General features: G+C 41.9%; 1 protein-coding gene and 1 pseudogene across 2 annotated transcripts in view; one reads left to right on the top strand and one right to left on the bottom strand.

Annotated features, from left to right (window-relative positions):
* The window catches only part of LOC145415710 (calcium-dependent secretion activator-like), a 495,031-nt gene that overhangs the window by 213,268 nt on the left and 260,870 nt on the right, over nucleotides 1-20,893 (top strand). The window lies entirely within an intron of this gene.
* On the bottom strand, nucleotides 13,550-13,669 carry LOC145415793 (5S ribosomal RNA; annotated as a pseudogene).

The following is a 20,893-nucleotide window of genomic DNA, read 5'->3' as shown; positions in this document are numbered from 1 at the left end:
TGTGTGTGTGTGTGTGTGTGTAAAGCTATATTTGCATGCATGGGTGAGAGAGAGAGAGGGAGGCCACATCTGTTTCACCTGCAGGTATTTACCATGCTTAAGTCTCATGGGAATACCTCTCTCTCTCTCTCTCTCTCTCTCTCTCTCTGAAATTTTGTAATATTTCTGTTTTTTTTTCCATCAGTATTTTCACGGGTGTCAATTAATTTAAAGTTATTACAAGAATTATTGTCAAATATATAGGTCGGTAGCATTAATATTTTGTTGTATTCACCAACTGTTTTGTTATACCTAACCGCTTCACTCATATTACAATGACTATTAACATTTCGTCATGGAAATTATATAAATAATTGTATGTTAAATGAAAATATAGTTGTGGTGCACTGATAATGCACAAGAGGTACGTTTGACATGACTGGGCCCACATTCATTTATTTACCCTGTTATACACACCCCTTGGGTTCTCGGTGATAATGCTTTGCCTAGTGACAAGAAAATCCTGTAAGTATCTAAGGTGGACATCTGATGCTCATAATTGAACATAAATCCCCTAATAATTATAAATCATACTATAGTCAGTTTTTTCACCATAAAACTATTCACTCACTACGTACTTTGTTGTTTTGTAGGCAGATTTTGATCAGGGACTGCTGCTGACTTTAGCAGTCTTCTTCTAATTGATGGCGGTGTCCTCAGCAACTCACTTCGCAGATCTCTTGCATATTGCTGTGAGCTGAAAAGCCTTTCACAAACTTGGCCAATGGGAGAAACCTTGTCATTCCGTCCACACAAATATATTCACTTTTGCCTGTTGATTTTATCATTTGGCATGCGAAAGCGTCTCAGAAATTTGCCATCAGATGTCTTCCCTGAACACCCAAACACATTGCACATCGTGAAAAATGTTTTAACTTTATTACAGTAATTGTATAAAATAAAGCAGGCCATATGTCACAAATGGCTGGTAAAAAAACACTGTTGTCCTGCTCCTGTGAGCGAGCCAGGTATCCAAGTGATGTCACGGGTCAAGGTGACCAATCAAAGATGACCTGCGCAAACCCGACCTTATTTTGGTCCAGAGATGAGCACACTGTTTGAGTCTCTACACTGTGTATATATATATCATCATCATCATCATCATCAGCCGCTTGAGTATCCACTGCAGGACCAGCCTATCCCGACCGAAGTCGGGACGAAACAGCCAATGTATCTCTACCAAGTGGCTTAGGCTGTCTGGTAGAGATTGTATGTAGGGTGAGAAGTGCTTGTAAGTGTAACTGTACTGTTGGAGTGGCTTTGGATGTGTGTGTAGTCTGTGAACCACGTGTAATCGGCCCGCGCAAGCCAACTGGGTGCAAGCATACTTTACAGTAAGTGACACTGGTTCAACCACAGCACCCCTCATATCCGCCAAAGTAGTACGTGGCTGGGTGAACACTCCCAAAGTTTATTACCCTGGTGAGGCGCAAACCCTGGTTCACCCATGTACGAAACACACTCTACCACTGTACCACTGAGGCTCCGTATATATATACATATATATATAAATATATATATATATATATATATATATTCATCCATCCATCCAGCCATCATCCAATCCTATGTTGCCCCATGAGAAACGTAGGAGCCTTGGGCTAGGCAGTTGGTCCCGACATTTAAGATGAGAGTGACCAGCCTCACTCATCCCTGAGTGGCATTATGTGAGCAATAAACCCTAACCATCCCTTGGATATAAACCTTCACCGGCTCAATCCGATTGGAGCACAATAATTACCCACTAAACCACCAGGCGCCAAAATTTGGTTATATGGTTACCACCCAGCATAGTAAATAGATTCCTGGTGTACAGGAAACCATTTGGCTTGTCACTCAGTGTAGAGTCACCCATAGGCAGAAGGAAGAGGAAAGAATGAAGGAATGAAAGACAGAAGAGGGAATGTAAAGTCACTCGTAGGCAGAAGTACGAGGAAATAATGAAGGAAAGAAAGATAGAAGACAGAAGGAAAGAAGGATGGAGGAGAGGACAGGGCAGACACCCGAGAGCAGCACTACATTGAGTGAGTGGATGGTGAGTGCCCCCATCTACCACTATATATATCTATCTATCTATCTATCTACAGCCTGACGCCCTAATCCTGCAAAGGGTTGCCGCAGACAAAACGCCTCCAAGTCACTCTGTCACCCACCATTTGACTACCCTCCCCCCATCTCATCCCCCCCTCCCTCATATACCTCTCAACTTCATCCCTCCACCTCATCCTCAGTCTACCCCTCCCTCTCCCTCCCTCCACCTCATCCTAGGTCTACCCCTCCCTCTCCCTCCCTCCACCTCACCTACATACGCCTTATTAGTCAGTCTTTCATTCTCCATTCTCTCCACATGTCCAAAGCACCTCAGTGTATTTCTCCTAATCTTCTCAACCACATCCACATCCACCCCACAACGTTCCTTCACTTCTTCATTCGTCAATCTGTCCCTCCATGTTACTCCACGTGCTCCTCTCAAGTAACTCATTTCCACTGCTTTCACTCTTGACTTGTTCCCCTTTTGCAAGGTCCATGCCTCACTTTCATACGTCAGGGTAGGGATCACAATACTATCATGCAGTGACTTCTTAACTTCCATACTCACCTCCCTATTCCTCATCACTGCTTTCAGTGAACCAGCAACCTTCCTTCCCTGCTGTACCCTTTCACGCACTTCATCCCCCAAAGCTCCATCCTTACTCATCACACTACCTAAGTACTTGAATGCACTCACATTCTCCATATCCTCACCATCCAACCTCACTGTACATTTTGTGACTTCATTCCTCTCAAACAGCATAACTTTACTTTTGTTTACATTAACTTTCAGATTCCTCCTCCTACACACTATCCCAAATTCATTCACCAAACCTTGCAACTCCCATTCATCTTCACTCAACAATACTGTATCATCAGCAAACAGCAACACCAGAATCTTTCAAATCTCACCCTCATTCATTAGAGCCACCCCCACATCCACTGCCTTACTTTGCACCTCCTGTACAACCCCATCCATGTATATATTAAACAGCCATGGAGACATCACACAACCCTGTTTCAGTCCCACTTTGAGATCAAAGAACACACTCAGCTCACCATCCACTTGCACCGTAGCCCTAGCTCCTTCGTACATACTCTTCACAGCACTCGACAATTTCCCCTCCACTCCACATATTCTTAATACCTTCCACATACCTTGCCTATCTATTCTGTCATAAGCTTACTCCAAGTCCATGAAGGCAGCATACACTTTCTTTCCCTTCTCTAGATACTTCTCCACTAAACATCTTAGAACAAATATATAATCTACACACCCTTTTCCCTTCCTAAATCCCCCTTGCTCTTCTCCAACTAACTCCTCTGTCATATGCCTAACCCTGTCAATGAGTATTCTACCATATATTTTACCAGTCACGCTGAGAAGGCAAATACCCCTATGATTACCACATACTTCTCTCTTCCCTTTTCCTTTATATAAAGGAACAATTATACCTGATTCCCAGTCCTCTGGAACCCTTCCCTCTTCCCAAGCCATTCTACACAACTTCCATATCCACTCCACAGCAATCTCACCCCCATACCTCAGCATTTCACCACACACTCCATCAATACCTGGGACCTTTCCCAACTTGATCTTCTTCATTGCTTCCACTACTTCCGCCCTACTAATCTCTTCCTCCCTCCTCTCATCTTTTCTTCTCCCAGCCATTCCCCAACCACTTATACCCGCACTGCTGTCACTCTCTTCATTCAACAAATCCTCAAAGTGCTCCTTCCATCTCCTCAATTTCTCTCTCTCTTCTCCACCAACAATCTATTATTCCTACCTTTCACTCCCCTACTATTTCCCCTTTCACACTGCCTTACTTTCTTTACCTCCTTCCAAAACAATTTCTTACTCCCTCCATTTCACCCTCAGATTCCTCCCAAACTCTTCATCCACTTTCTTCTTACTCTCCTTCACCAGTCTCTTCACCTTACAGTATATATATAAATATAAATATGTAGATAGATAGATATAGATATTGATACATACATACATATACTGTATCTATCTATCTATCTGTCTATCTATATATATATAGCTCACCATCCACTCACTTGATTTAGTGCTGCTCTGGGTGTCTGCCCTTTCCTCTCTTCCTTCCTTCCTTTTCAGTCTTCCTTTCCTTCATTCTTTCCTCTTCCTTCTGCCTGTGGGAGATTTTACACTCCCACTTCCATTTTTCTTTCCTTTCACTTTTTCCACTTCCTTCTGCCTATGGGTAACTCTACACTGAGTGACAAGCCAAAGGGTTTCCTGTACACCAGAAAGCTATTTACTATGTGGGGTGGTAACCATATAACCAGATTATGGTGCCTGGTGGTTTAGTAGGTAATTCAGGCACTCCAATTGGAATGAGCCTATGTACGTTATATCCAAGGCGTGGTTGGAGTTTATTGCTCATGTGATGCCACTCAGGGATGAGTGAGGCTGATCACTCTCATCTTAAATGTCAGGACCAACATGCCTAGCCCCGGTTTCCTATGCTTCTCATGGGGCGGCATAGGATTCAATGATGGATATATATATATATATATATATATATATATATATATATATATATATATATATATATACAGTATATATATACATACACATCATCATCATCTGGACCTCCTTTTCCACCCTAGGTCAGGGTGAGGAGTAGCCATGTCCAGACAGCCCAAATTTGCCCAATCCAATGGGCCACACTTCCATTCATTCATCATTTAAGCCCCCTGAATCCTGGCTGTATCAGATACGCCAAAAACATTCACCACGTTCTGTGGCATCACATAAACGTATCCGATAGAGTCAATCCAGATGCTGCCGCGTTAAAAAAGGGTGCCAAGTCCCTGATCATGCACGTCTCCTCACAACATTCATCCAGCCAGCACTATCTCTTGTCAGTCCCCTAGCCTCATCGACTTCCAGACCTCTGTTCCTCACACACTCATCCACCACATCTCTCCACCTTCTCTTGGCCTACCTTGCCTCCTCCCTCCTTCAAATTTGCTCAGATATCCCTTTTTCACCACTCAGTTGTTATCCATTCTCTCCAAATGACCATACCATCTCAGTACACTTTCTTCGATTATGGTGTCCACAGACTTCCTTACTCTACATCTTTCCCAAATCACATTATTTCATATCCTATCCATCCTCTGTACTCCACATACATTCCTCAGCAGTCCCATCTTCACTGCTCTTTCTCTTGACTTTTCATTTTCATGCCACACCATAGTCTCACATCCATATGTTAAAGTTGTCACTAACACTCCTTCATGTAAGCCTAGTGCAGCTGCAACACTCAAGCCTCTGTTTCTTATCAAGGCTTTCATTGCACCAGCTACTTTTCTTCTTTGTGTCACTCTACTTTCCACTTCTTTTGCACATTGTCCTTTCTTTTCTATCACTGTACCCAGGTACAGTATTTGAACTCTCTCACCAATTCCAGTCTCTCTCCATTCACAGTAACATCGCACTGGGTGTCACCTCTCAATCACCATCACTTTACTCTTTTGTACATTTACTCTCAAGGCACGACACTCACAGACATCAGCAGAACTCTGCACTAGCCTACCTTGTTCTTGTCCAGTATTTGCAAGTAGCACTGCATCATCAGCATACAACAAATTTGAGATATTCCATCCATCATCATTCATTACCATCGCCATCTCTCTCTCCATTACTTATGTTTTTACTTCTCTCATCACCCCATCCATATATATACACATATATATATATATATATATATATATATATATATATATATATATATATATATATATATATATATATATATATATATATATATATATATATATATATATATATATATATATATATATATATATATATGTAAATATATATATATATATATATATATATATATATATATATATATATATATATATATATATATATATATATATATATATACAGTATATATATATATATATATATATATATATATATATATATATATATTGAACAACCATGGGGACATCACACAAGCTTGTCGCAAGCCCACACCGATTGTGAACCATTCACTTGGATGCCCATTAACCCTTACGCATGCTTCACTACCATCAATTCTTGACAGCACTTAGCAGCTTCCCATCTACACTGTACATGTGCAAAACTTTCCACAGTCCTTCTCTGTCCGCTTTGTCGTATGCTTTTTCCAGATCCATGAATACCATAAACACCTTATGGTCCATCTCACAAGCCTTATCTGCTATCTGCCTCACTGCAAATATTTGATCCACACAACCTCTGCCACTCCTAAAGCCACCCTGTTCTTCACTTACTAGGACTTCTGATATCTCTCTTACTTTGTCTGTAATAATTCTTCCACATACCTTCCCTACCTCACCCAATAAACTTATGCCACGATAATTCTCGCATCACTTCGCTCACCTTTATTTTTGTACAGGTGTACAATCCCACCCTGCTGGCACAGTTTCACTCACCCATGCCTTCTTACATATCTCCAACAAGCACTTCATTCCACTCTCTCCACTACACTGAATCATCTCTGCATACATCTCATCAACCCCAGCTGCTTTCCCATTTTTCAGCCTCTTCACAGCACTCATCACCTGTGCGAGTGCCACGTTTCCTGGCATTATATTCTTTTTCTGCACACCCCCAAAACCAATCATGTTAACATTCACTTTGTTCTCTTTATTCCTATTCATCAGACTTTCAAAATATTCTTTCTATCTGGTCCTTACTTCATCCTCATGGGTTAATAATCTACCACCTACATCCTTCACACCATCACATTTCTTTCCCGCTTTTACTTCTACATTTCCGTACCTCTTTCCCTAATAACTTCCTATTTTCAGAGTAGTTTGCATTCATTTTTCTTCCTAAATCATCATTTACCTCCTTCTTGTTCCTCTTCACTAGTCTTTTTACATACTTCTTGCTGTCAGTGTATTCAGTTCTTATTTCAACTGAACCTCTGTCCTGTAACCACTTTAGCCACTTTTTCCTCTTTTCCTCCACTGCTCTCAACCTCATCATCCTACTACCATGCCATACCTTTCTTCTTTGTTGTTACTCCTGCCACACCACACACTGCTTTAGCATTTCTAACTAAGAAACCCCTATATGCATTCCACAGGCTGTCCAGACCCATTTCATTCCAATTCACTGATTCTAACTCCTCTCCTACTTCGGTCCTGTAATCATGTGGCATTTCTTTGATCCTCAGCTTATCAACTTTCAGTCTTTCTCCTTGACTGCTCCTCTCTCTCCTGATCCACCTCACTCCTTTCAGCTTGATCTTGCATACTACAGTCATATGATCTGACAAACCTCCACATTGTCCTCTCACACCCCTTGTATCAGCAACCATTCCTAGCATCGACCTCTCTAAGAGCACATACTTAGTCAGGCTTCTTTCAATATGATCCCGTTCAGCAACCATTCCTAGTATCGACCTCTCTACGAGCACATAATCAGTCAGACTTCTTTCAATACGATCCCCGTTCCCTCTGTACCATGTATATTTATGTGCATTTTTGTGTTTGAAATACGAGTTACAAATACACAACTTCCTCTCATGACACATATCCTTCAGTCGCTTCCCATTATCATTTTCTCCTGGTACTCCATTACAACTCATTATGTTACCTTCAGGGTCAGTACCTACTCTTCCATTCGTATCACCCATTATGATCACCTTCTAGCTCCTTGGCATTTCTCCCACTACTTCATCCCAAAACCTGTCTTTCTCTCTCGCACTCCTGTCATCACATGGTGCAGACGCTACAGTCACCGCCACTTTCACCTTCTCAGACATAAACTTGACGTACATACACCTCGAGCTGACACATTTGTAGTCTCTCATTCCACTCTGCCACACTTCATTCATCAACAAAGCAACTCCTTCCTTGCATCTTCCTCACCCATTCATGCCTGATCTTACACATTTCACACCCTCCCCCTCCTCCACTTCACACCCTTTCATCTTTGTTTCACACAATGCCATCACAGCTTATCTCACACTCTTGAACTCATTTGCCACTTCCACCCTCTTGCTCTCCTCATTCACACCTCTCACATTCCACATGGCCATGTGACTTTGCCCATTTGGTTGCGGCCCTGGGCAGGTATTGGGCCCTCCGAGGCTCTCTGAAACAACTGCCATGATTAAGTGATTTTGGATAAGGAATCTGGGGGACACTTAACCCTGCCGAAACCCCGAGTTATATGGTTACCACCCAGCATAGTAAATGGTTTCCTGAGTACAGGAAACCATTTGGCTTGTCACTCAGTGTAGAGATCATATGGCTTCTCTACACTGAGTGGATGATGGGCATTCCCATCCACCATGTTGGGCGCCCCTATCCACCACATCGGGCGCCCCCCTCACCACATATGTACAGTATATATATATAGATATGTATATACCGTACTGCCCATGTCATAGGACGCCTCTTGACACTGGATGCTCCCCTGAACAGACAAGGCAATATCCAGAGTAAAATGAGAAGAAAAGAATCAAAGAACATCAGCAAAGATGACTCACGAATCCACTACTACGTTTACTACCTTCATACTCTTGCTACTTATTATCTGTGAACATATTTAGTCATTCTTCCAATGTATTAGCAATTGTCCACTTCATTACCTGGTATTATAATAGCACAGCCTTAGCAGACTATAATATATATATATAAAAAAGGTATGTTTAAACACACGCTTACCATGTCAGCTGACTTTGTTCTGTGGCCTGTGGAGATTTCAATCATCAGAGTTTTCGTCACCCACTGACCACTGAATTATTGCAAGATAATGGTAAGTAAAGCACACATATTACAAGAAGTCATCCTTTAATAATAAAACTTGAAGAGTGTCATGACTGTCGCCTGCTGAGCTGAACCACACAACAGCAACAACAACAACGAAACCAAGTTTAACCGACCCAAAAGTAAACAAACACCCGAGAGAGATGACCATACAGAGGTTTTCCGTGGTATTCTGAATATTTTATGGTCTTGTATATATATCTAAACAAATTCTCAAACAATATCCCCACTTAGAGCTCAAATATTTTCGTGTGCTGCTGCACATATATATATTTATATATATCTGTATATATATCTGTATCTATATCTATATCTATCTATGTATCTATATATATATATATTTATATATATATATATATATATATATATATATATATATATATATACATACAGTAATCCCCGTAATATCTGGACATCCCCAATAACCGGACATTTTCGTCCCGGGATCCAACATTCCCAAAATGGGCCAAAAACCGCAAAAAAATTGAAAAAAATCCAACTTTTTCTATCTATCTATTGCCAGACGCCATAATCCCTTACGGGGTGGCCATTTGACTCTGAGTTATTTGTTTTACAGGGAGGGGCACTGACCCTGCACCAACCCACTTGACATGTCCCTCCCGTAATTTGAAGTTGACGCGCGCAGCGTGGGCCAGCTGTGTTTTGGTGTGTTGTTCCACCGCCGTCCGCTAGAGCGCCCCTGCATCCTCCCCACTTACCGCCCGTCTCTCATTGTGTGTGCCCGCTCATCGTCGTGGCTGCCCACGTGCTCGCTTTTGTGGTGGTGCCTTACCTGCTGCAGGCTCTCCTGCTGCTCTCTTCCTCTCCTTCATGTGTGTGATGATGGCCCTGCCGCCTGAGGAGAGGAAGAGAGTGGTTTTGACTGTGGAGAAGAAGAGGGAGATATTGGACAAGGTAGATGTGGGATGGTCTTCCTCTTGCATCCTTCATTAATTCAACCTGGCCCGATCTACTTTGTTTGATATCAAGAGATCCCGAGACAAACTCATGCAGTACACGGCTGACTTCTCGTCGAAAAGCAAACGCAACGTGGAGAGGAAGGTGATGTATACTCCCAAGTATGCAGAAGTCGACCGCTCCACGTTGATTTGGTATCGACAGCAACATGCTGCTGGTGTGATGGCATGTGGCACGGAGCTGAAGGCTGCTGCTGAGAAGTTCGCAAGGCTTCACGGCGCCCTAGACTTCAAGGCATCCGAAGGTTGGCTCTTCGCGTTCAAGTTACGACATGGCCTTACCAACCGTAAGTCTCATGACAAAGCTTTGGACGCCAACGAGGATGGAGTAGACGAGTTTCGGCACAAGGTGAAGCACTTGATCAAGGGAGGGCCTCACTCTCGGTCAAGTCTAGAACACTGACGAAACTGGCTTATTCTATCGCTCTTTGCCTACGAACACTCTAGCTGAGGACACGGAGAAGTGCGTACCTGGCCGCAAGCTCTGCAAGCAACGGATATCTGCTTAGTGTCGTGCCAATGCTAACAGCATGCACCGGCTCAAGCCCGTTGTTGTTGGCCGTGCAAAGCAGCCTCGGTGTCTTCATGGGGTGGTGGATGTCCTTCCTGTCGTCTGGTACCATTCCTTGAAGGCATGGTTCACAGCCCAGATCTTCAAAGACTGGTTCCACCGCCATTTCGTCAAGGAGGTCATCCATTACCAGACGGAGAAACTGGGAATCCCACCGACCAGGTAAAGGCCCTCCATCTCCTCGACAATGCACCTGCCCACCCGTGCAACAAGGACTTGATGACTGAGAATGGGCACATTAGGTGCATGTTTCTGCCACCTAATACTACTGCTCTCATCCAACCAATGGACCAAGGAGTGATTGTGGCAACGAAGAGGCTGTACCGATGTAAGTTCCTGGACGAGGCGATGGTTGTTCTCGAGGACAAGGAGGAGCAGAGGGAGGGACGAGACACGCGAGGCCAGCAGACTTTGGAAAACCTTCGCTGCTACAACATCAAGTCTGCCATCTACAACTGGGCCAGTGCATGGAAGGAAATCCCTGTCAAGACTCTAGAAAATGGTTGGTCTCATCTGCTTCTCGAAACTGATGTGGAGCACGATTTCCTAGGTTTTGACGTGAATGACTTCCATGCACGTCTACGTGCGCATGGGGACGATGTTGATGTGGACGAAGTGCATGAGTGGTTGGATGACGACGAGGGCGATCCTGGGTATCAGACCACGTCTGATATCTAGATCGGATCTTCAGTTGCAGGTGTCAGTACCCAACTTGAAAATTCCGATGAGGACGGCGACGATGATGCGGACTCCTCTCAGCGTGACACTACTCCAGCCATCCCTAACCTGAGCGCACTCCGGGAACATGTAGAGTTCATTCTGGACTACCTGGAGCACCCGGACTGCGACAGGGAGATGGGGCCCTTGGGACTTGTGGAGGAAGTGTGCGCTTTCAGGCAGCGCATCATTAATCATCAAAAGCGTCGTTCCTTGCGTCAATCAACCATTGACAGCTTTTTCAGGCCTGTGACCCCCGCTGTGCCCACCCCTGGCTCCACTCCATTGCCTCCCCAAGACAGGCCCTCATGCTCCGAGCGACAGCCCAGCACATCAGGCACGGTGGAGTCACCACTCAACGTGAGTTTGCGCCTCTCTTCAGAGTCATCTGCAGTGGGTATACCATCACCACGACCCAGCGACGCACCCCTAGGTCACCTGCAACAGCCACTCTCAGACTCTGACAGTGATTAAACACCTAGAACTTCTCCACTAGACCACACGGGAATTTACAGTGTTGTGCAGTGAAAAAAAACAATGCATAGTATTAAGGAATTTGAGTTCTGAGTGAAAAAACAAAGACTTAATTGACTTTCAATGTAACGTAAATTAACTAGAGTGTGTTACGTTTAGAAAATGGTTTTATGAGTGGAAAGACTTTAAGTGCAGAGTGCAACACTTATTTCATTAACCCTTACACTGCGGGCATGTTTCCCAATGTTTTGCGTGTCCCTTGGGGTTATTCGGGCTCCGACAGACTCTCAAAAAATATTTGCCAAAAATCAGTTATTAGTCCTAGAATATTAAAATTAAAAATGCATATGGCACATACCTTCAGCTTTCTCCTGGGATGTTTATTGAGCCTTCGTCGATTACCGTAGGACTTGTGGAGACCTCTGAAGTTGGGTAACGAACTCTCCACTTTACACTTCCCGACAACCCGTAATATGATTACCACAGCCAGATATTAACACTATAAACACTACTCTATGATTATCAAGTAGTTTGGGATCCATACTCCAAAAATAAAACACTGTGAAAGCAATGAAAATTATGAGCACATATGACCTTCCCACTTGCGCTAGTTCGCTGTTGATATTGTCATTTATTATTCATAAAACCCCTCACACTTTATATGTCTATTACTATATAACACTTATATATATCTAGTCTTTATCCATAAGTTTCCTTCAGTATTATTAGTTTATTGTCACTGTAGGGATTCCATTTCTTTCAGTAAAATACGTAGCATTCACTTTCTCGTCCCGTATACTAGCATTGAGAGTGAATGTCACTTTCACCTTCACTCTCATAACTCATAGTATTCATAAATGCTAGAGTGAAACTTTCAGTTTCATTACTCCTAGGGTATATACTCGTATTCTTATAATACTACTCATTTACATTTCTATTTACGTTCTCTATTTTATTTACGTTATTTACATTTCAATTTTATTTACACTGTGTTATGCACTGTCACTTGAAGTAACTTATAAAACTATTTTCCACTGTTCACGTATATTTACATTCATTACTTTCACTTGCTGTTTACACATTATTTACAGTTCCACTTTCACTGTTTTACTCAATAGAAAGATTGTAGTCACTCTTTTATCAATTGTCAGCCCTTTACCTCTTTCCACACGAGGCTTAGTAGGGGGTAAAGGTCACAGGGCCCTTTGCATGGGGGTGAAAAGTGGCTGAAGTTAGCAGGAGCAAACAGACATAACTTCACATTGGAAGATGAGAGTGAACTGATAAGGGTGGGCTGGGGTGGTGGCCTACCTAGGGAAATGCATTACTGCCAACGTCAGCCTCTTGACAGCAGCTAATATATAGCAGTGAAATGATTGACAGGAAATCTAGACAATACATTATAAATTAGGTAATTCCAGGTGAATGTAAATATCACTTAGGCTTCTCCCTTCCCTCCTTATATGTATATTTATTACAAAAATAGATTATACAGCATATTTCAAGGGGAAATAAACAGCGAAAATTAGCGAACGAGTGCATGTGAGATGTTGTCAGGTGATAATTAGCCAATTCCAGGTGTATGGCACTATCACTTACCTTATTTCTTTTTTGTAAATATTATTTGGTATAAGAATTGGGCATAGGACTTATTTCAATGGATGAAATCAGTGGAAAATTCCAGGGAAGATTTACTTAGTGTAGAATACAGTGTGGTGGCCTGCAATAATCAGGTAGTTCCAGGTGAATGTAAATATCACTTAGGCTTCTCCCTTCCTTTCTTATATATATTTTTATTACGAAAATAGATTCATTCATTCATTCATTGCCAGACGCCATGTATCCCACACGGGGTGGCCAAGGGCTTCGAGTTAATTGTTTTACAGGGAGGGGCACTAATCTTCCACCAACCCCACTTGACATGTAGGGATGCCAACAGCATCTGGTGTTCCCAGGCGGTCACCCATCCAAGTACTAACCAGACCCAACGTTGCTTAACTTCACTGATCGGACGGGAAGCGGTGTACTCAACGTGGTATGGGAAAATAGATGATACAGCATATTTCAAGGGGAAATAAACAGAGAAAATTAGCAAAACGAGTGCACATGAGGTGTTGTCAGGTGATAATTAGCCAATTCTAGGTGTATGGCACTCTCACTTACCTTATTTCTTTCTTGTATATATTATTTGGTATAAGAATAGGGCATAGGGCTTATTTCAATAGATGAAATCAGTGAAAAATTCCAGGGAAGATTTACTTAGCGTAGCACGGCCGGGCAGGCGAGAGGATAGGGTAATGGAGGGGGGGTAGGGAGGGGAGTCAAGAACGGGGAGAAATGGCTAAATTGTCAACAATGGATGGGAGTACAGATGAGATTAGGAGTGCTGACTAGTGTTGGACATTGGCAGTACTGATAGATGATACAAGCCACCACTTGAAAGCCCGAGTGAATTCAAAATAACACAGAATCACAAAAGTGACGCCCCGCGGTATGATCCCTTGCTCCCAAGCGTCACGAAAGTGACGCCCCGCGGTTAAGGGGTTAAGGTACAATGGAGCGCAAGTAAGACAAGAGTGCGTAGTGTTAAGAGAATGGAATTCTGAGTGCAAATGACTAAGTTCAGTGCAAGACTTCATGAACAGTGTACTGCAAGTGCTTCAGGAACTCCTTCTTACTGTCAGAGTCTGAGAGGAGGCGAGTTATTCATCGAGATGGCCAGGGACTTGCTGTAAGTACCCAGAATGTTTCATATTGTACTGTATTTTCCATACTCTACTTACCTCTAACACCTCATTTCACTCTTTTATGTCCCTTATTGGTATGAATAGTGTTTTTGGTGCTATGCATGTGCAGTAGGGAGGTGTTATTCTGAGTTAAGCTAGGTTACGGTCCATAACTACCAGTCCAGGAGCCAGGGACTTGTTGTAAGTACCCAGAATGTTTAATATTGCATAAACTCACCTCTAAAACCTCATTTTATGGTTCTTTTGCATTTATTTCAGTTTTTTATGTTCCTTATTGGTATGATTTTGGTCTTAAATAGGTGCAATGCATGTCCAGAGGGAGTTGTTTACGTGTTTTTTCTGAGTTAGGGTCCATAAGTACAAGTCCAAGAGGCTGGGGCCCACTATCCAGACAGGACCACTATCTGGACATGCCTTTAGCTCTATTACATCGGATATTGGAGGGATTACTTATACATATATATGTGCATATATATATATATATATATATACATACAGTATATATATATATGGAGCCTCTGTGGTACAGTGGTAGAGTGTGCGGTTTGTACATGGGTGAGCCAGGGTTCGCGCCCCGCCAGGGTAATAAACTTCGGGAGTGTTCACCCGGCCACGTACTGCATTGGCGTACACCAGGGGTGATGTGGTTGAATCAGTGTCGCTTACTATAAAGTAAGCTTGCACCCAGTCGGCTTGCACGGGCCGATTACACTTGGTTCACAGACTACACACACACATCCAAAGCCACTCCAACACTACAATTACAGTTACAAGCACTTCTCACCCTACATACAATCTCTACCAGACAGCCTAAGCCACTTGGTAGAGATACATTGGCTGTATCGTCCCGACTTCGTTCGGGATAGGCCGGTCCTGCAGTGGACACTCAAACTGCTGATGAGATGAGATGAGATATATATATATATATATATATATATACAGGTATACAGTATATATTTATATATAAAGCGAGAGAGAGAGAGAGTAAACTTACAATTATCCATCGTCACAGTATCCAGCCTAATGCAATATCCGGCGCTGCCGGCTTGGCTCTGTTAAAGCAATATCCGGCAAAATTATGTAATATCCAGCGTTGACAGGTATTAACCAGCTCGTAATTAGTAGCCAACCAGCATTTTATTACTGTACTTTATCATTATTTTATTGTATTTTATGCTTAGTTTTCATTTTTTACACATTGGTAAGATTTTAGGAACGATAATCAAGACAGATAATAACATAATATCTGGCTCGACACCGAATGTTGGGCCGATGAGGGTGGTACAATGCAATATCCAACATGTCACGTTATTCAGTGTAGGGCTTTGGCAAATTACAAAGGGCAATTGAGAGGTCACTGTATATATATATATACACATATATATCGTCCCGACTTCGGTTGTATGCGGCTTTCATGGATTTGGAGAAAGCATATGACAGGGTGGATAGACAAGGATTGTGGAAAGTGTTAAGAATATATGGAGTAGATGGGAAATTGTTGAATGCTGTGAAGAGTATGTACGATGGTGCTAAGGCTGCAGTGCGTGTGGATGGTGAACTAAGTGAATTTTTCTCTTTGAAAGTTAGGTTGAAACAGGGATGTGTCATGTCTCCATGGTTGTTCAATCTGTACATGGATGGGGTAATAAAAGAGGTACAAGGTAGGGTAGTGGATGTTGGAGTGGCCCTGGTGAGAGAGGATAGTGTTTGGAAACTCCCTGTACTGTTGTTTGCAGATGATATTGTGTTGTTGAGTGAAGACGAAGGGGAGCTGCAAGGCTTGGTGGATGAGTTTGGGAGAGTGTGTAAGAAACGGAATCTAAAGGTGAATGTAGGGAAGAGTAACGTGATGGTCTTTGAGAGAGGTGAAGTCAGTGAATGTACAGCGAGGTTGGATGGTGAGGAATTGGAAAATGTGAGTACGTTTAGGTACTTGGGTAGTGTGATGAGTAAGGATGAAGGTTTGGAGGGTGAAGTGCGTGAAAGGGTACAGCAGGGAAGAAAGGTTGCTGGTTCTTTGAAAGCAGTGATAAGAAACAGGGAAGTGAGCATGGAAGTGAAAAAGTTACTACATGACAGTATTGTGATACCAACTCTAACGTACGGAAGTGAAGCTTGGACGTTGTTGGAAGGACACAAGTCAAGAGTGAGAGCAGTGGAAATGAGTTATTTAAGAGGAGCCTGTGGAGTCCCATGGAGAGACAGGCTGACGAATGAGGATATAAAGGAGCGTTGTGGTGTGGATGTGGATGTGATAGGAAGCGTTATGAGGAACACACTGAGGTGGTTTGGCCATGTGGAGAGGATGGAGGGTGAAAGACTGACGAAGAGAGTGTATGTGAGTGAGGTGGAGGGGGGAAGAGAGAGGGGGAGGCCAAGGATGAGATGGAGGGATGGTGTGGAGAGGTATATGAGAGAGGGGGGTGTGAGTTGGGAGCAGGGCAGTGAAATGGCAGGGGACAGGGCGAATTGTTTGTGGCCACCCCAAACGGGATTGAGGCGTCTGGCAATAGATAGACAGACATATATATATATATATATATATATTCAGTGTTGAGCCAGATATTGTGTTATTATCTATCTCAATTATCATTCCTAAAATCTTTTCAGTGAGTAAAAAATGAAAACTAAGCATAAAATACAATAAAATAATGATAAAGGACAGTAATAAAGTTCTGGTTGGCTACCAATTACGAGCTGGTTAATACATGTCAACGCTAGATATTACATAATTTTGCCGGATATTGCTTTAACAGAGCAGAGGCGGCAGTGCCGGATATTGCATTAGGCTGGTTACTGTGATGATGGATAATTGAGAGTTTACTCATATTATATACTATATATATATGTAATTGCTTAATTATCTGGATGCTTCATATCCAGGCATGCTTAGTATCTGAATGTTATACTTTGGCTCTATTTTGTCCGTATACGAATTTCATTGTCAATATCTGAACATAAAGTTTCTGACATCGCCGGTTGAACAGTCTACAAATTCAAAAAATCTGTTGGGTGGCTGGCCAGCCTCTCCGGCCACACACTGGTAATAGATCCTAACCCGCCAGCTGAGCAAAAATTGCCATCCACCTCCTTACCAAATGGTCAAAGTTTCCTGGCCAGCCAATACAGACATGGCAACGCTGTGTTCAGTGACTGTTACTGCACATCCGGACTCACTGTCCACCTCCAATGGTTGGAAAAGGAGGAGTTTTCCAACTTTTGTTAAGCGATTACAAGTGATGGGCAGTACCAGTGATTAAATTTATATACAATACCAGTTAGTTTATTGGCCAGTATCAGTGGTATTGATACCGATACTGATAGCTAGATAGTTTCATAATTAATACCTTTTCCATCTGTTGAACTACCCAACAATTTAATATAATTACTCATTGAACTACCTAACAATTTAATATAATTACTCACATGGGCTCTTTCCAGGTGAAGATAATTATATGGCCACTATTTTAGGGGAACATGAGCACCAAAACTGCCATCCAGTGTGCTAATAAATCTTAAAATCATCACTTTCCCAGTGAAATTATATATTTGAAAATATATTTTCAGTTCCCGGCTGGGGCAGGGAACAGTTTAAGGATTTGAATTTCATGAAAGCACACTTTCCTGATCTACCAGATGACCCGCCGACATGTCATAAAAGTACCCCTGCTAATACCAATACACCAGTCCTGTATGAGACAGCCCTAGCATGTATTCAATATGGATGGTGGGTGTTAGTGCCGAAGTGGTGACATGTAGAGAGGAGTATGGTATGTAGGAGGACTACTGGGCCTTGAGAGCAGGCTGTGGAGCCTATGCCCTGAGTCGGACACATTAAAAAAATAAAAAAATAAAAAAAAAAAAAGTTAATTGAAAAGCCTATTTTCATACTCATGGTATGATACCTAGCCATCAGTATCGATACATGCAGATAAACAGTATCGGAAATATCAATATTTTGGTATTGATATGGCCACCACTAGTTATTACGTTAGCCACGTGAACACATGGGATTGCTGTGCACCAACTAGAGGCTAGTGGGTTATGACACCTGTCTGCCGTTCAGTGGGTGGTAAAGAAATCCCTCCAATATCCGACGTAATAGAGCCATAGGCAGGTCCGGATATTGGGCCCCAGCTTCTGGACTTGTACTTATGGACCCTAACTCAGAAAAACACCTATAAAACTCCCTCTGGACATGCATAGCACCTATTTAACCCTATTCGGTGCACCCCGTATCATTTTTGATACGCCCTAACTAATTTTTGCCAATAAACTCTAGTTTGTAAGCAATGCATGGTCTCATGATTATTTTCTTGTTAAATTACTGGAAACACAACAAAATAGTGATTCTGAGCGAAAAAACTGGGTTGCAACGAGCGTTTTCTCTAAAATTAACGATTTTTCCCCGTGGAGAGCGCTAAACAAAAAGAAAACGCTCGAAGATGAGTGGAATATCTGGGACCTTAGCCTACGCAAGCCTAACGGGCATCAACACAGCTTCCAGACGTACGATACGTTTCCTATTTTCATTAAAACTACTTTATTTTCTATGTATTATTCATTGTTCATACTTTATGACTCCTCATACCTAGTGAAATAGTTATTTCATTCACTAATTTTATTATCTATGTATTATTCATTGTTTTTTCTCTATGACTCCTCATACCCAATGAAATGGTTGTTAGTACACATACACACAGATACACACATGTGCATTGTATTGTGCACACAGATACACACACGTGCATTGTAATGTGCACACACACACACACACACACACACACACACACACACACACACACACACACACAAACCTCGCGGCTCTCGTGTAGGCGTGCTGGATGACGGTTAGTTAGGCATTAATTAGGGGACGGGGTGGATGTGCCGACGGACGTAGTCATTGCTTTTATTTTCGACTATGTTGACCCAGTCGAAGATTACTTGGAAGAGGTAGTTGGCGATGATGATGATGATGACCTTGCCTTGGATAGAGTAGCTGAGGGCGACGATGTAGATGATGATCAGAATGTTGACAAAATGAAGAAGAGTGGGTACCACTCAGAAACAGAAAGCCACTTGTGAAAAATAGATTAATCAGTTCTTTGGACCAGTGCTTGAACAAACATAATTATGACGAATTTGTCCTGCCACACGAGCTCAGGGAATATACCTGCATTTTAGAGAAACCCCAGGGAAAATTAGATATCGGTAAGTCAATATTATGGACCAATCATACAGAAGGTAGGCCTGTTGAGAAGGTATTGCCTAGTGAAGGATGTTTTGTTAGGAGAGGCAAGGTCAGCTAATACAGAAATAATGGCATGGGAGTTGTTTATAACATCTAATATGATTGATGGTATTGTAACCCATGCTAACACAAGGCATAATTACCGAAATTTCTAATACTGACTGCTGAAATACCAACACACGTCAAGATGACTGATGCCATAGAATTGAAAAGCTTTTTGGCCTGCTCTATCCAAGAGGTTTGTTGGGACAAAATAAATATTGCTATAATCGTCTCTTCATGGAAGGGTTTGGTCACCCAATATTTGAAGCCGTCATGTCAGTAAAACGATTTGGTTTCTTACATGCCGACATAACTTTTAACAACATTGATACCAGACACCAGAGATGGGTACACGATCAACATTGATACCAGACACCAGAGATGGGTACACGATCAACATTGATACCAGACACCAGAAATGGGTACACGATCGGTTTGCAGCAATCAGGGAGCTTTTTGAACAGTTCAGTAATTGTTGTTGCTCGGTGTTAGAGCCAGGTGACTTCTTGACCACTGATGAAACGTTGTATGGGTGCAGAACACAAATAGGGTTCAGACTACAATAAGAGCAAACCCGTACTCTATGGCCTCCAATATAAATCTATTAATGCTGTTAGATATCCATTTACCTTTAGGACAGCTGTATATTCAGGTAAACCTGGAGAGCCAGGACCACACTACATACGCGGTACAGTCCCAACAGTGAAAGCTCTGGTAAGTCAGTTACAAGACTCAGTCGACCTTAGAGGTAGGATTATTAGCCTGGATAGATTGTACACCAGTATAGAGTTGCTGGAGTGGCTTCAAACACAAGGTATCTCAGCCTTAGGTACTATAGATTCTACTAGGAAAGGCATACCACCAGAGATAGTCACAGAAAGGGAAGATAGGTCATACCAAGTTTACTGGAAGAAACACGGGAGGAAATGACACTGAATCCTATGTAACACCCACCAAAAGCAAAGGTAAGAAAGATGTGTTACTTCTGAGCACAGTTTCCCCTATATTAGGCATTACCAAGGATGATGATTTGAAAATATATATATATATTATATATATATATATATATATATATATATATATAATATATATATATATATATATATATATATATATATATATATATATATATATATATATAATATATATATATATATATATATATATATATATATATATATATATATATATATAATATATATATATATATATATATATATATATATATATATAT

The sequence above is a fragment of the Coenobita brevimanus genome, chromosome 103 (genome assembly GCF_032717465.1).
Source record: "Coenobita brevimanus isolate Jiangsu-jjx chromosome 103, ASM3271746v2, whole genome shotgun sequence".
Lineage (NCBI taxonomy): Eukaryota > Metazoa > Arthropoda > Malacostraca > Decapoda > Coenobitidae > Coenobita > Coenobita brevimanus.
This window is presented reverse-complemented; position numbering and strand designations above follow the sequence as displayed.